Source organism: Kogia breviceps, chromosome 6 (assembly GCF_026419965.1).
Source record: "Kogia breviceps isolate mKogBre1 chromosome 6, mKogBre1 haplotype 1, whole genome shotgun sequence".
Classification (NCBI taxonomy): domain Eukaryota; kingdom Metazoa; phylum Chordata; class Mammalia; order Artiodactyla; family Physeteridae; genus Kogia; species Kogia breviceps.
The window spans coordinates 43454112-43468718 of NC_081315.1; positions in this window are offsets into that span (position 1 = coordinate 43454112).

Genomic DNA, 14607 nt, shown 5'->3' on the forward strand with positions numbered 1-14607 from the left:
TATTTATTTTTAAAAATTTATTTATTTTATTTATTTATTTTTGACTGCGTTGGGTCTTCGTTGCTGTGCATGGGCTTTCTCTAGTTGTGGCGAGCGGGGGTTACTCTTTGTTGTAGTGTGCAGGCTTCTCATTGCAGTGGCTTCATTCTTAACCACTGCTCCACCAGTGAAGCCTTGGTATAGTATTTTTATTAAGTAAATTTAAGTAGTTTATATTATTTATATAGTTTTCTTCTATTACATATGTTTAGTGTTTTATTTACTATGGTAATGAAATGTTATCAAATGCTCTACATTTTTATATGTTTATCTTCTGTTTTTCCCCCTTATGTGTTGATGTAATTGATTATATATGAATACATAATTGCATTGAAGCCACCCTTCCATTTCTGAAGTTAAACGTATTTGGCCATAGTGTATTATTCTTGATATATGGCTGAAATATAATGCTAATTAATATCTAATTCAGAATATTTGCATCTGTTTGCATAAGTGCTAAAATCATGTTTAAGGTAAGGTAAACAAAAAATGTTTAAGGTAAACAAAATATATCTTAACAATTTCATATTATATGGAATGAATATATCTTGAACTAATTTACTAAAATAAAATATTTTGACTTTTCAGTTTGACTGAGACTGTGATAACCAACATTACAGAAACCATTGAGATAACGAAATTTGAAACTCATTGATTCTGTACTTGGTAGTTCCTTAGCATATAATCCCAGGACCAATGTACTTTAACCCACAGAAATCTAAATTTCCTAAACCTCAATAACAAAACAGCCCCAAAGTGTCCAGAGACAAATCAGCCAATGAAATGCATGTAATTATATATTACTTTATAGCTGTCCCCAGGAAAAAAGAGCTTGATTCTGAGGTTATTTCAAAGGTGCCAGGAAGTCTATATATATATAGGTATCTAACACATTTTCTCCCAGGGTTGGTGCCTTGCACAGTAGAAGGTATGCACAATCCTGTTCTAGCCCCATGGCTGCCATCAGTTCTGACTGTACACTCACCATGCTCTACCTGTTGTTAATGTTTTGAAAATCTTACATGGTTATAAACGTATTTTCTGAAAGTAAGTTTTAATAAAGAATGAATAAGAGGGCATGAAGATGTATACTTTTTAATATAAAAGAAGAAGACTCATAGGGCCAGGAGGTAGCTGAGGGAAGTATGGGAAGAGAAAGTCTGAATTAATATAAACTGATAGTGACTGTTCCCTAAGAGTTGCTTTTGCTCACTTCTGTGTTCTCTAGCATACCCTTCCTATCTTGACACTAGAAAACCGTATGAAAGGGACTGTGTATCCTAAGCCATTCACTAAGGGAGATCATTTAGCAATTTCACAAAAGGAAGAATCTCAAGGCAAGTAAGGTCCTTATACATGGCTATATTTAGATTGTTAGGGTTTATCTCCCAGCTTTGGGATATAGTCTTCCTCTTCCATGGGAAAAAAATATCTATATCTATATCTATATCTAGATATCTTTCTAAAATAGTCACTTTTATCCAATTATAAAATTAGCATATACATAGAATGCAATTTTAAACATATATGGTGACTCACTAAATAAAAAAAGGATTTTAGCTGTTTTATTATTTGAAAGTATAATAAGAATTTTAAAAAATAACTAGTCAAAAGTTGTCAATCATGTTGAGTTCATTTAATAATTCCAGTACTGAGATCATTCTAAAGTAGAACCCAGGATCTATACTACTATTAATCATGATTTAAACACTGATTTTCCCTATGGAAAAGTAAGGCTGTTGACTCTGAAAAATTGAGACCATCAAGAAGTCTGGAGGAAATCTTATACCTTCTCTCCTCAGATAAATATTTGAGACACTGCCAAGGAGAAGGCAATGCCAGCTTGAGCTGTACCACCTGTGTAAAATTCTAGAAGTATCCCAGATACAGAAAAGGTCCAGGTAGAGCACTCTGAGCTATTTAAAAACGTTTTCACCTCAGGATAAGTAATCAGACAGAATGGGGAGAAAAAAAAAAAAAACAGCACAACATACTATTGGGAAAAAGTGGGAAAAAATATGGCCATTTTTCTTATTTCTTTAATTTGGGCAAAACTGCCAAACGAAAAATATAGATCTTCCTCAATCAGCAATGCTGACTCTTTGGCCTTTAAGGCCACAGTTCTCCATAGGTTAATAGATTTTTCAACAACAAAAGAGAGGTTACAGTCGATTAGAGCACTTCATCATGTTAAGGTCTTTTTTTTTTTTTTTTTTTTGCAAAGAAGGAAGGATAATGATCATTTGTCACTAGCCAGCCATTCCTCATTAAGAGAGGTTTTTATGAACAGTTGAGTTCCATCCTTAAGATGAAGGCTAGCAACTAACAGTTTTGATATCAGAGAGAATTGGGAGGTAATCATTTTACTTGTTAAAATTTCTGCTTTTTCACTTTGTAGAGTGAATTGCATCACTTGTCACACATTGCACACAGTTTGCAGGCAAATGTCAGTATTTATTTTATTCCTAGTACTGTACAGAATCAGCAGAATACACATAGTTACAGGAAGCAGGAAGTGTAAGACTGTAAGGGAGAAGAGTTTCAGACTTTGTTTCTCCATCAGGGTGTTGATTAGAAAAATAGCCAAAAGGCATTTTGGGGAGTTCTAATGAGATCTAAGAAACCAAGAGTTTGAAGTACTGACCAATATGCCACTTTTGATGGAAGCAGCATGGCGCTCCAGTGCTTGACTATAGTGCTTGGCTATCTCCCAATCTGATGTTTGTCTCCGACATTATCTTCAACTATTACTGAAGCTAAATTGACTTTAGGCTGGCTTTGTTTGTGCTTAGTATTGAAGAAAAGACAGGACAAGGTGAAAGTGAGGATTTAGAGAATTTTCATGGGGACCTTTAAGATAAGAAAATTTTATATCCAAAATCAAGATAAACTTTTAGATTCAAAGAACTTAATTTGTTTTTCTTTCCCAGAAAAGACAACCATACATAAGAAATATACCAAGGGGCTTCCCTGGTGGCACAGTGGTTAAGAATCTGCCTGCTAGTGCAGGGAACACGGGTTCGTGCCCTGGTCCGGGAAGATCCCACATGCCGCGGAGCGGCTAGGCCCGTGAGCCACAACTACTGAGCCTGCGCATCTGGAGCCCCTGATCCGCAACGGGAGAGGCCGCGACAGTGAAAGGCCTGCGCACCGCGATGAAGAGTGGCCCTCACTCGCCAGAACTAGAGAAAGCCCACGCACAGAAACGAAGACCCAACACAGCCAAAAATAAATAAATAAATTTATATATAAAAAAAAAGAAATATACTAAGAAGAATATATATACATATATACAAACACACACACACATATATATTTTCAAATCTTTAAACTTCTAGGTTTTTTAAACATGTATTATGACAATGGTCTCATTGTACCATTCTATCCCCTCCCTTCACCTGAACTAAACATAAAATCACTTTCACAGGTAAAGCAGATAACTTTTAATGAAATGGGTGAACTCCAAAATGAAACTTTTAAGACTTCAAAAGATATTTTTGCTGGTCCTTTAATTAGGATGGAAATTGTATGAGAAACTCTTTGTGATAGGCTGTGTCATGGCAGCCAGAAGAGCTCTGAAATATTTTTAGGCTAGAGACAAGACACAGAATATAACTAAATAAATATACTTAGAAAATTATAACATTAAATGCATCTATTAAAATACTGATTTTAAAAAAAAATTAAGTTAGTGTTTAATTCAGAAGCTAGATGAATATGAAAAGAAAACTAGACAATCTAGAAATAAAACAAGAAAAAAGCTTAATGAAATATTAAATATAGATTAAAAGGACATTTCCTTGAAAGAACTAATAAAAGTGGCACACTTCTGGCAAGATAGGTAAAAGAGTAAAAAAAGGATATGAAAAAATAATACTAGCAGTAAAGACTTTTAAAAACCATCATTGCATCGTTTTATGAAAATATAGATGCTATAAATTTGACAACAAGCAAAATGTACACCTTTCTAGAAATATAACTTACCAAGCTTATATAAAAACTAGAAACACATGGTGTTTTATAAGTATTAAATAATCAAATAAATATTTAAAATTCTCCCCCCAAATAAATCATCATACTCAGATGTTTTTATCAGAAACTTTCATCAAAACTTAAAGTAATATATATTATCAATCTCATATAAACATTGAGATAATAGAAAAAACAGAATATCCCCAGGTTCATTACATAAAGCAAGTACATCTTTGATAGCAAAGGAAGGAATGAATCATGTGATAAATTAAAATTATCATCTAATTCCACAAGTTATCATAAATATATTGTGCATAAAATATGAGCAAACTGAATGCAACAAAATTTCATAAAATAAGTATATATCATGATCAGGTTCAATCTGTCTTGGAAATGCAAGTATAACTTATAATTAAAATAAATATAAAAGTTACTAAATGTATTAACATTTTAAGGTGAGAAATATAAAATCAATGCAAAACAAAGACTAGTATTTCATAGAAACATCTCAGCAACTTATCAATAGAATTAAGCTTCCACAACTTGATCAAAAGGTATACCACAAAATGATTGAAATGTACTTTAAATTTAGAAATTAGGAAAGGACTCCTTCTAGTGAGAAACAAAATGCAGGTACTGGCTTTTTTCTTTTGTTTTCTTTTTAAACATTTTTATTGGAGTATAATTGCTTTACAATGGTGTGTTAGTTTCTGCTTTATAACAAAGTGAATCAGTTATATATATACATATGTCCCCATATCTCTTCTCTCTTGCATCTCCCTCCCTCCCACCCTCCCTATCCCACCTCTCTAGGTGGTCACAAAGCACCAAGCTGATCTCCCAGTGCTATGCAGCTGCTTCCCATAGCTATCTATTTTATGTTTGGTAGTGTTTATATGTCCATGCCACTCCCTCACTTTGTCCCAGCTTACCCTTCCCCCTCTCTGTATTCTCAAGTCCATTCTCTACTAGGTCTGTGTATTTATTCCCATCTTGCCGCTCGGTTTTTCATGACCTTTTTTTTTTAGATTCCATATATATATGTGTTAGCCTATGGTATTTGTTTTTCTCTTTATGACGTACTTCATTCTCTATGACAGACTCTAGGTCTGTCCACTTCACAACAAATAACTCAATTTCATTTCTTTTTATGGCTGAGTAATATTCCATTGTATATATGTGCCACATCTTCTTTATCCATTCATCTGGTGATGGACACTTAGGTTGCTTCTATGTCCAGGCTATTCTAATTAGAGCTGCAATGAACATTTTCATACATGACTCTTTTTGAATTATAGTTTTCTCAGGGTATATGCCCAGTAGTGGGATTGCTGGGACATATAGTAGTTCTATTTGTAGTTTTTTAAGTCACCTCCATATTGTTCTCCATAGTGGCTGTATCAATTTACATTCCCACCAACAGGACAAGATGGTTCCCTTTGCTCCACACCCTCTCCAGCATTTATTGTTTGTAGATGTTTTGATGATGGCCATTCTGACCAGTGTGAGATGATATCTCATTGTAGTTTTGATTTGCATTTCTCTAATGATTAATGATGTTGAGCATTCTTTCATGTGTTTGTTGGCAATCTGTATACCTTCTTTGGAGAAATGTCTATTTAGGTCTTCTGCCCATTTTTGGATTGGGTTGTTTGTTTTTTTGATATTGAGCTGCATGAGCTGCTTGTATGTTTTGGAGATTAATCCTTTGTCAGTTGCTTCATTTGCAACTATTTTCTCTTATTCTGAGGGTTGTCTTTTGGTCTTGTTTATGGTGTCCTTTGCTGTGCAAAAGTTTTTAAGGTTCATTAGGTCCCATTTGTTTATTTTTGTTTTCATTTCCCTTTCTCTAGGAGGTGTGTCAAAAAGGATCTTGCTGTGATTTATGTCATAGAGTGTTCTGTCTATGTTTTCCTCTAAGAATTTGATAGTGTCTGGCCTTACATTTAGGTCTTTAACCCATTTTGAGTTTATTTTTGTGTATGGTGTTAGGGAGTGTTCTCATTTCATTCTTTTACATGTAGCTGTCCAGTTTTCCCAGCACCACTTATTGAAGAGGCTGTCTTTAATCCATTGTATATTCTTGCCTCCTTTATCAAAGATAAGGTGACCATATGTGCGTGGGTTATCTCTGGGCTTTCTATGATGTTCCATTGATCTATATTTCTGTTTTTGTGCCAGTACCATACTGTCTTGATTACTCTAGCTTTGTAGTATAGTCTGAGGTCAGGGAGCCTGATTCCTCCAGCTCTGTGTTTCGTTCTCAAGATTGCTTTGGCTATTCAGGGTCTTTTGTGTTTCCATACAAATTGTGAAATTATTTGTTCTAGTTCTGTGAAAAATGCCAGTGGTAGTTTGATAGGGATTGCATTGAATCTGTAGATTGCTGTGGGTAATACAGTCATTTTCACAAAGTTGATTCTTCCAATCCAAGAACATGGTATATCTCTCCATCTGTTTGGATCCTCTTTAATTTCTTTCATCAGTGTCTTATAATTTTCTGCATACAGGTCTTTTGTCTCCTTAGGTAGGTTTATTCCTAGATATTTTATTTTTTGTTGCAATGGTAAATGGGAGTGTTTTCTTATTTCACTTTCCAATTTTTCATCATTAGTGTATAGGAATGCAAGAGATTTCTGTGCATTAATTTTGAATACTGCTACTTTGCCAAAATCATTAATTAGCTCTAGTAGTTTTCTGGTGGCATTTTTAGCAATCTATGTGTATAGTATCATGTCATCTGAAAACAGTGACAGCTTTACTTCTTCTTTTCTGATTTGGATTCCTTGTATTTCTTTTTCTTCTCTGATTGCTGTGGCTAAAACTTCCAAAACAATGTTGTATTAGAGTGGTGAGAGTGGGCAACCTTGTCCTATTCCTGATCTTAGTGGGAATGGTTTCAGTTTTTCACCATTGAGGACACTGTTGGCTGTGGGTTTGTCATATATGGCCTTTATTATGTGGAGGAAACTTCCCTATATGCCTACCTTCCAGAGGTTTTTTATCATAAATGGGTGTTGAATTTTGTTGAAAGCTTTCTCTGCGTCTATTGAGATAATCATATGGTTTTTCTCCTTCAATTTGTTAATATGGTGTATAACATTGATTGATTTGTGTATATTGAAGAATCCTTGCATTCCTGGGAAAAACCCCACTTGATCATGGTGTATGATCCTTTTAATGTGCTGTTGGATTCTGTTTGCTAGTATTTTCTTGAGGATTTTTCATCTATGTTCATCAGGGATATTGGCCTATAGTATTCTTTCTTTGTGACATCTTAGTCTGGTTTTGGTATCAGGGTGATGGTGGCCTAGTAGAATGAGTTTGGGAGTGTTCCTTCCTCTGCTATATTTTGGAAGAGTTTGAAAAGGAGAGGTGTTAGCTCTTCTCTAAATGTTTGGTAGAATTCGCTTGTGAAGCCATCTCGTCTTGGGCTTTTGTTTGTTGGAATTTTTTTTTTTTTTTTTTTTTTTTTGTGGTACGCGGGCCTCTCACTGTTGTGGCCTCTCCCGTTGCGGAGCACAGGCTCTGGACGCGCAGGCTCAGCGGCCATGGCTCACGGGCCCAGCCGCTCCGCGGCATGTGGGATCTTCCCGGACTGGGGCACGAACCCGTGATCCCTGCATTGGCAGGCGGATTCTCAACCACTGCGCCACCAGGGAAGCCCCTGTTGGAAGATTTTTAATCACAGTTTCAATTTCAGTTCTTATGGTTATTCTGTTCATATTCCATACAAGTGGAAATCAAAAGAAAGCTGGAGTAGCAATTCTCACATAAGACAAAATAGACTTTAAACAAAGGCTATTACAAGAGACAAAGAAGGACACTACATAATGATCAAGGGATCAATCCAAGAAGAAGATATAACAATTGTAAATATTTATGCACCAAACATAGGAGTACCTCACTACGTAAAGCAAATACTAACAGCCATAAAACGGAAATTGACAGTAATGCAATCATAGTAGGAGACTTTAACACCCCACTTTCACCAATGGACACATCATCCAAAATGAAAATAAATAAGGAAACACAACCATTAAATGATACATTAAACAAGATGGACTTGATATTTATAGGACATTCCATCCAAAAATGACAGAAAACACATTCTTCTCAACTGGTCATGGAACATTCTCCAGGATAGACCATACCTTGGGTCACAAATCAAGCCTTGGTAAATTTAGGAAAATTGAAATTGTATCCTGTATCTTTTCCAACCACAATACTATGAGACTAGGTATCAATTACAGAAAAAAAAATCTGTAAAAAATAAAAACACATGGAGGCTAAATGATACATTACTTAATAACCAAGAGATCACTGAAGAAATCAAAGAGGAAATCAAAAAATACCTAGAAACAAATGACAGTGAAAACACGAGAACCCAAAACCTATGGGATGTAGCAAAGGCAGTTCTAAGAGGGACGTTTATAGCAATACAATCCTACCTTAAGAAACAAGAAACATCTCAAATAAAAAACCTAACCCTACATGTAAAGCAATTAGAGAAAGAAGAACAAAAACCAACAATATTAGCAGAAGGGAAGAAATCATAAAGATCAGATCAGAAATGAATGAAAAAGAAATGAAGGAAACGATAGCAAAGATCAATAAAACTAAAAGCTGGTTCTTTGAGAAGATAAACAAAATGTATAAACCATTAGCCAGACTCATGAAGAAAAAAAGGGAGAAGACTCAAATCAATAGAATTAGCAATGAAAACGGGGAAGTAACAACTGATACTGCAGAAATACAAAGGATCATGAGAGATTACTACAAACAGCTATATGCCAATAAAATGGACAACCTGGAAGAAATCGACAAATTCTTAGAAATTCACAACCTTCTGAGACTGAACCAGGAAGAAATAGAAACTATGAACAGGTACTGGCTTTTGAAGTTAAAACAATTTTCATTTTTGGAAAGGAAAACACAAAAGAGCAATTTTTTCTTCATGATCATAATTATTCCTCAAGAATCTCAAGTAACTTTGTAGAGAATATTTATAATATGTGAGATTATAATAATATCTACATCCAAAATTTATTGTCTCCAAAACAGAAAGATTAGTTATCTTAATATATTTCATGTACAATAAGAGAAAAAAAATCAAAATTTTAGGAGGTCTGATATGGAATTTTAATAAAAGATATAGAAGAACTTTTCAGAGAAAAGTATAAAATCTATTTCAAAAGATCTATAAGAAGTCCTAAACAAATATAGAAATATATACATTTTATAAAATTTTATTTAAATCCTCAAAAGGTTTTTCATGAACTGAGAAGCTGATCCTAAAAATTACATGAACAATAGTGGACCATAAAAAACAAAAAAAATTGGAAGAAGTACTAGCTCTGAGGACTCACTTTTCCAAATACCTGTAGGCATTATTGCTCAGCCAACCACTATAAACAGAATCACGTATATAGGAAAGCAGGGCATAGGACAGAGGAGGCATTGCAGATTATCATTGACCATGATAGACTTTTCAATAAGTGATGTTATTAAAATTGCCTATTTGTGTGGAAAAAAAGATAAAATCCCTAGCTTATACAATATAAAAAAATGAAAACTGTAATGATTAAGGGAATGAATGTAAAGAACAAAATTATTAAATTATTAAATTTTATAATTTAAATTTTATAATATAAATTTTATAGGCATTACTGCCAAAAATAAAACGTTTCTAAGACATACATTTTTATGTAGTGACCTTCTCTTTTCATTTGAAAGAACTTTGTTGTTGTCTTCACATAGTTGGCTCTTCCACTGGCAGAGTGTCTAACAGAGGAACATCATCAACAAACTCTTATTGCATATCAGGCAATGTGCATTTTTTATAAAAAGAGTTAGAAAGAGGTGTTGTATGAAAACACACTATGAAGTTGGCAAATATTAAATGTTGCTTTGAAGAACTGATGATTGATGATTACTTTTCAGGTATAGACAGTGAGGCAACCTAATTTGATTAATTCTCTCAAATGTACAGTTATAATTCTTATATCTAGCAGAGTGACATGACCTTTCTAGGGCTTCAAAATATACATTAGATAATGGAATATTTTATAAATTTCTATACCTTACCCTCCTGCATTCAACACATTGCCTGGGCCTATCTTATTTTGAAACCTGTCTTATTTCTTTTATACCTCCTGCTGCCAGTATAGCCAAAGGTAGTCTACATCATGATGGTTCATAGTTCAGCTACCAGAGTGAACGATCTATGTTCATCCCTAGATCTGTCTCATCAATATGTGACCTGAGAAAATTCTGGGCTTATATTTTTTCTTCTGTAAAATTGAGACAATGGTGTATGATATCAATCAACCTCATAATGTTATGATTTTTAAATAAATATATTCATATGTATTAAGATATCTAGATCTATAGATAGATACACACAAGATGTTAAGAAAAATTACTCTATTGTGTTTTACTTTTCAAAAATAAAATTTATTATTAGTTTTATTTATTTATTTATTTATGACTGGTCTTTGTTGCTGCATGTGGGCTTTCTCTAGATGTAGCAAGTGGGGGCTACTTTTCGTTGCAGTGCATGGGCTTCTCATTGCGGTGGCTTCTCTTGTTGTGGAACATGGGCTCTAAGCGCATGGGCTTCTGTAGTTGTGGCACGTGGGCTCGGTAGTTGTGGCTTGCGGGCTCTAGAGCACAGGCTTAGTAGTTGTGGTGCACGGGCTTAGTTGCTCCATGCCATGTGGAATCTTCCCATACCAGGGATTGAACCCATTCCCCTGCATTGGCAGGCAGATTCTTAACCACTGCACCACCAGGGAAGTCCCTATTATTAGTTTTTAACTTCATCAGCTAGTATCTGCATTATTTCTCAACAGATGGAGTTCTTGCTTAATTTCTAAATTTAAAGTACATTTAACTCACTCTTTTGCTAGAACTATAGGTAGGTAGGTTCATAGACAGACAGACAGATAGGTAGACAGATAGATAGATATTCACTCAGATCAGTGTCTTTAACATAGTGCTCTATCAAAGAAAGTTAGCTAAAGTTTTACTGGTTTCAGTAGTTGGGTCATTATCTCACTCCCCTAATCATCCCTTTATGACAATCCTTCTGACAAAAGAATGTCTCTACAGCATATATAAAACTGCTATATGTTCCCCCAAATCTGTTTCCTCTTCTTTCAGGGCACACAGTTGAGCTGCATTTTTCAACTTGCTTTGCAATTAGTTTTGGCCAGGTGACTAAGTTCCAACCAGTGATCTGTGAGCAGAAGGCACATTCGATGTGAGTACTGCTTAATAAAAAGCCCTATGCTTGTGCTACAGTAGTGTTTCTTCTTTCTGGTTGATAATATCAAAAGTGAATTTGCATGTGATGTATAGAGGATAAAAGGGCTGCTATTACTCTAGTCCCCAAATAAATATTCAGAGTATGTCTGCCCACGCCTGCTATGTTACCTGAGAAAGAATTACAGCATTTTTAAAGTAGTTAAAATTTGGGTACTGTATTAGTCAGGATTCGCTGGAGAAACAGAACCAATTACATATATATGTATATATGTATGTATATATATATATATATATAGAGAGAGAGAGAGAGAGAGATCTGTATATAATCTGTATATATCTATATATTTATATACTTTTATAGGAATTGGCTTATGCAGTTGTGGAGGCTGAGAAGTCCCATACCTGATATCTTCCAGAGAACCAAGTCTGAAGGCCTGAGAACCAGGGAAGCCAATGGTGTTTAAGTCCCAGTCCAAGTATAAAGGCCCAAGAAGGGGGAGTGGGGAGAGGGGGAGGATAATAAGTCCCAGTCCAAGTATGAAGGCCAGAGAACTAAGAGTACCAATGTTAGAGAGCAGCAGATGATAGATGTCCCAACTCAGGCAAAGAGCAAATTTTCTCCTCCTCCATTTTTTTGTTCTATTCAGACCCTCAGTGCATCGGATGATGCCACTTGCATAGGTGAGTGCAATCTTCTTTACTCAGTCTATAGATTCAAATGCTAATCTCTTCTGGAAGTACCCTCACAGACACACCCAGAAATAATGTTAGCTAACCCTAACCCTCACCCTAATCCTAACTGGTTCGCTATAAGGTTAGCTATCTGGACATCCTTTAGTGCAGTTACGTTGACATATAAAATTAACCATCACAGGTACTATATTTCACCAAAATCTAGATTATCCTAACTAATGTTATGTGTAGTTCTCAGAACAAAAACTTGCAGTAACTTCTAACTGTAAGTTGTATTTCAAGATCATTTTGTTCAGTTCTGCTCACTGCATTTTAAGCAAAGCATGTACTAATGAGACTGCACTCAGATGTTTAACCAGACAGAGAGTAGACATAATATAATAAGATATTGGAGAACTGATTACTATTCAACTTGAAGATAATGCTTACAGAGCTCATGACTCTTTTATTCATTCATTCATTCAAATTTAATTTACTACTTGCCTGTAAGTTTTCATTTTAATTTTAATTCTTTGCCCTGGAATTGAAAAGATGATTTAAACAAGATATCTTTACTCAAGAGGCAGATAGCATTGTGGGTAAAATAAGATTAACTAAATAATTACAATACATTATAATAATCTAAGGCAGGCAGAGAACTACAACTTGGTAGAAGTCATGATCAACACAGCCAGGGTTTGAAGTTTGCAGAATTTTTAGATAGGCAATGTTTGAGTTTATCCTTGTAGGATATGTAAGAATTCAAGAAAAACAAGGCTTAGATGGGCAATTCAAAAGAAAACGTAGTATATTAAAAGCATAAAATAGTTCTCTTCAAATATTTTCAAGTGCTGTCACATGGAAGAGAGAACAGAATTGTTTTGCTTTGTTCAGAAATATCAGTAAGGGCATTTTCTGTGGGAGACTGAACAGAGGATGTGTAAATCCCATCATTTTCATGGTACTAAAACTGGACTTGATAGATGAACACAAAAGGGCCTAGAGAAAAGGCCGGAAATACCAAAAGTGGTTTCCAGATGATAGCAACCAAGTCAAGCAGAAAAGTGAACCCGAACCTGGTCGTTCATCAAAGGAGCCAGGCAAATGCTAAGTATGGAGACATATTTACAGAACAAGAATTTGAAGAGCAATTTTTTTAAAGAGCACGATCAAGCATATAAAGAGGAGTTGGTCTAGATTAATTTTGGACAGTGAGTACCAGAGTGGCTTTCAAACACCACCAGCTAGAGTTGGGTGAACAAGTGGTCCTCATAAATGTGATGTATAAACAGAGAATCTGGAGAGAGAATTTTTTTTCAATATAAAAAAAAACTTTTAATTTTTTAAATGATTTTCCTATTTCTTGCAATATATTCCTTCCTCCAAGGGGTTTCATTGTTATCCCTCAAAAATGATATGTTGGAGCCCTAACTCCCAATCTCCCAATATCTTTGATTGTGACTTTATTTGGAAGGAATTTTTACAGAGGTAATCAAGTTAAAATGAAGTCATTAGGGTGGGCCCTAATTCAATGTGACTGGTTTTCTTATAACACGTGGAAATTAGGCACAGGGACAGACAGGCACACAGGGAGAATGCCACATGAAGATAGAAACGGAGATTGAAGTGAAGTATCAGAAAGCCAAAGAAGGCTAAAGATTGACAGCAATTCACCAGAAGCTGGGAAGAGGCATGGAGCAGATTTTCCCTCATAGCCCTCAGATGGAACCAGCCTTGCCATCACTTTGATTTCAGACATCCAGACTTTGAGACAATAAATTTCTGTTGTTTAAACCACCCAGTTTATGACATTTTGTTATGGCAACCCAAAGAAACTACTAATACAATAATAATTTACTGAAAATTTAACACTTGTTATATGCTCTGTTAGGCACTTTCCTATCATGTTATATAGGTTATAACTTTAAGATATATTAAGTACAGTAATTAGCACATATAAACATTTTACAACTTTAGAATTTTATGTAAACGGAATCATAAACTATGTACCAATGATATTGATATTTATCCTTCCTACTGTATGTATCAATAAGCCATTTCTGTAATTTTCTTTTTCCTTTCCTCCCTCCCACCCTCCCTTCCTTCCTTGCTTCCTTCTGTTTTCCAATTTCTTTGTCAGATTTTAATATCAGGTTCATAATGGCCTCATTAAAAGAACAGATCAGTCATCCCTCCTCATTTATTTTTTGAAAAGATTTATGTTAAATATGTGTTATTTCTTCCTTAAGTGTTTAATAAAGTTCACCAGCAAAATCATCTGGATCTTGCAAATTTTTTGGAGTTATTTTGATAACAGATTCAATTTCTTCAATAGATATAGAGCTCAGATTTTGTAAGGGAGGGTTTGTGTCAATTTTGATAATTTATCTTTTTCAAGAAATATGTCCATTCATCTCAGTTATCAAATTTGTTGGCATAAAGTTGTTCATAATATTCAATTACTACATCTTAATTCCTATAATATCTATAACAATATCCCCCTTAATAATGATGATTTGTGTTACCTCTTTTTCTCTTAATTAGTCTACCTAGGAATTTATCGATGACACTAATCATATCAAAACACATTTTTAGCTTTTCTAATTGTCTCTGTTGCCTATCTGTTTTCATTGCATTTATATATGCTTTTCTATT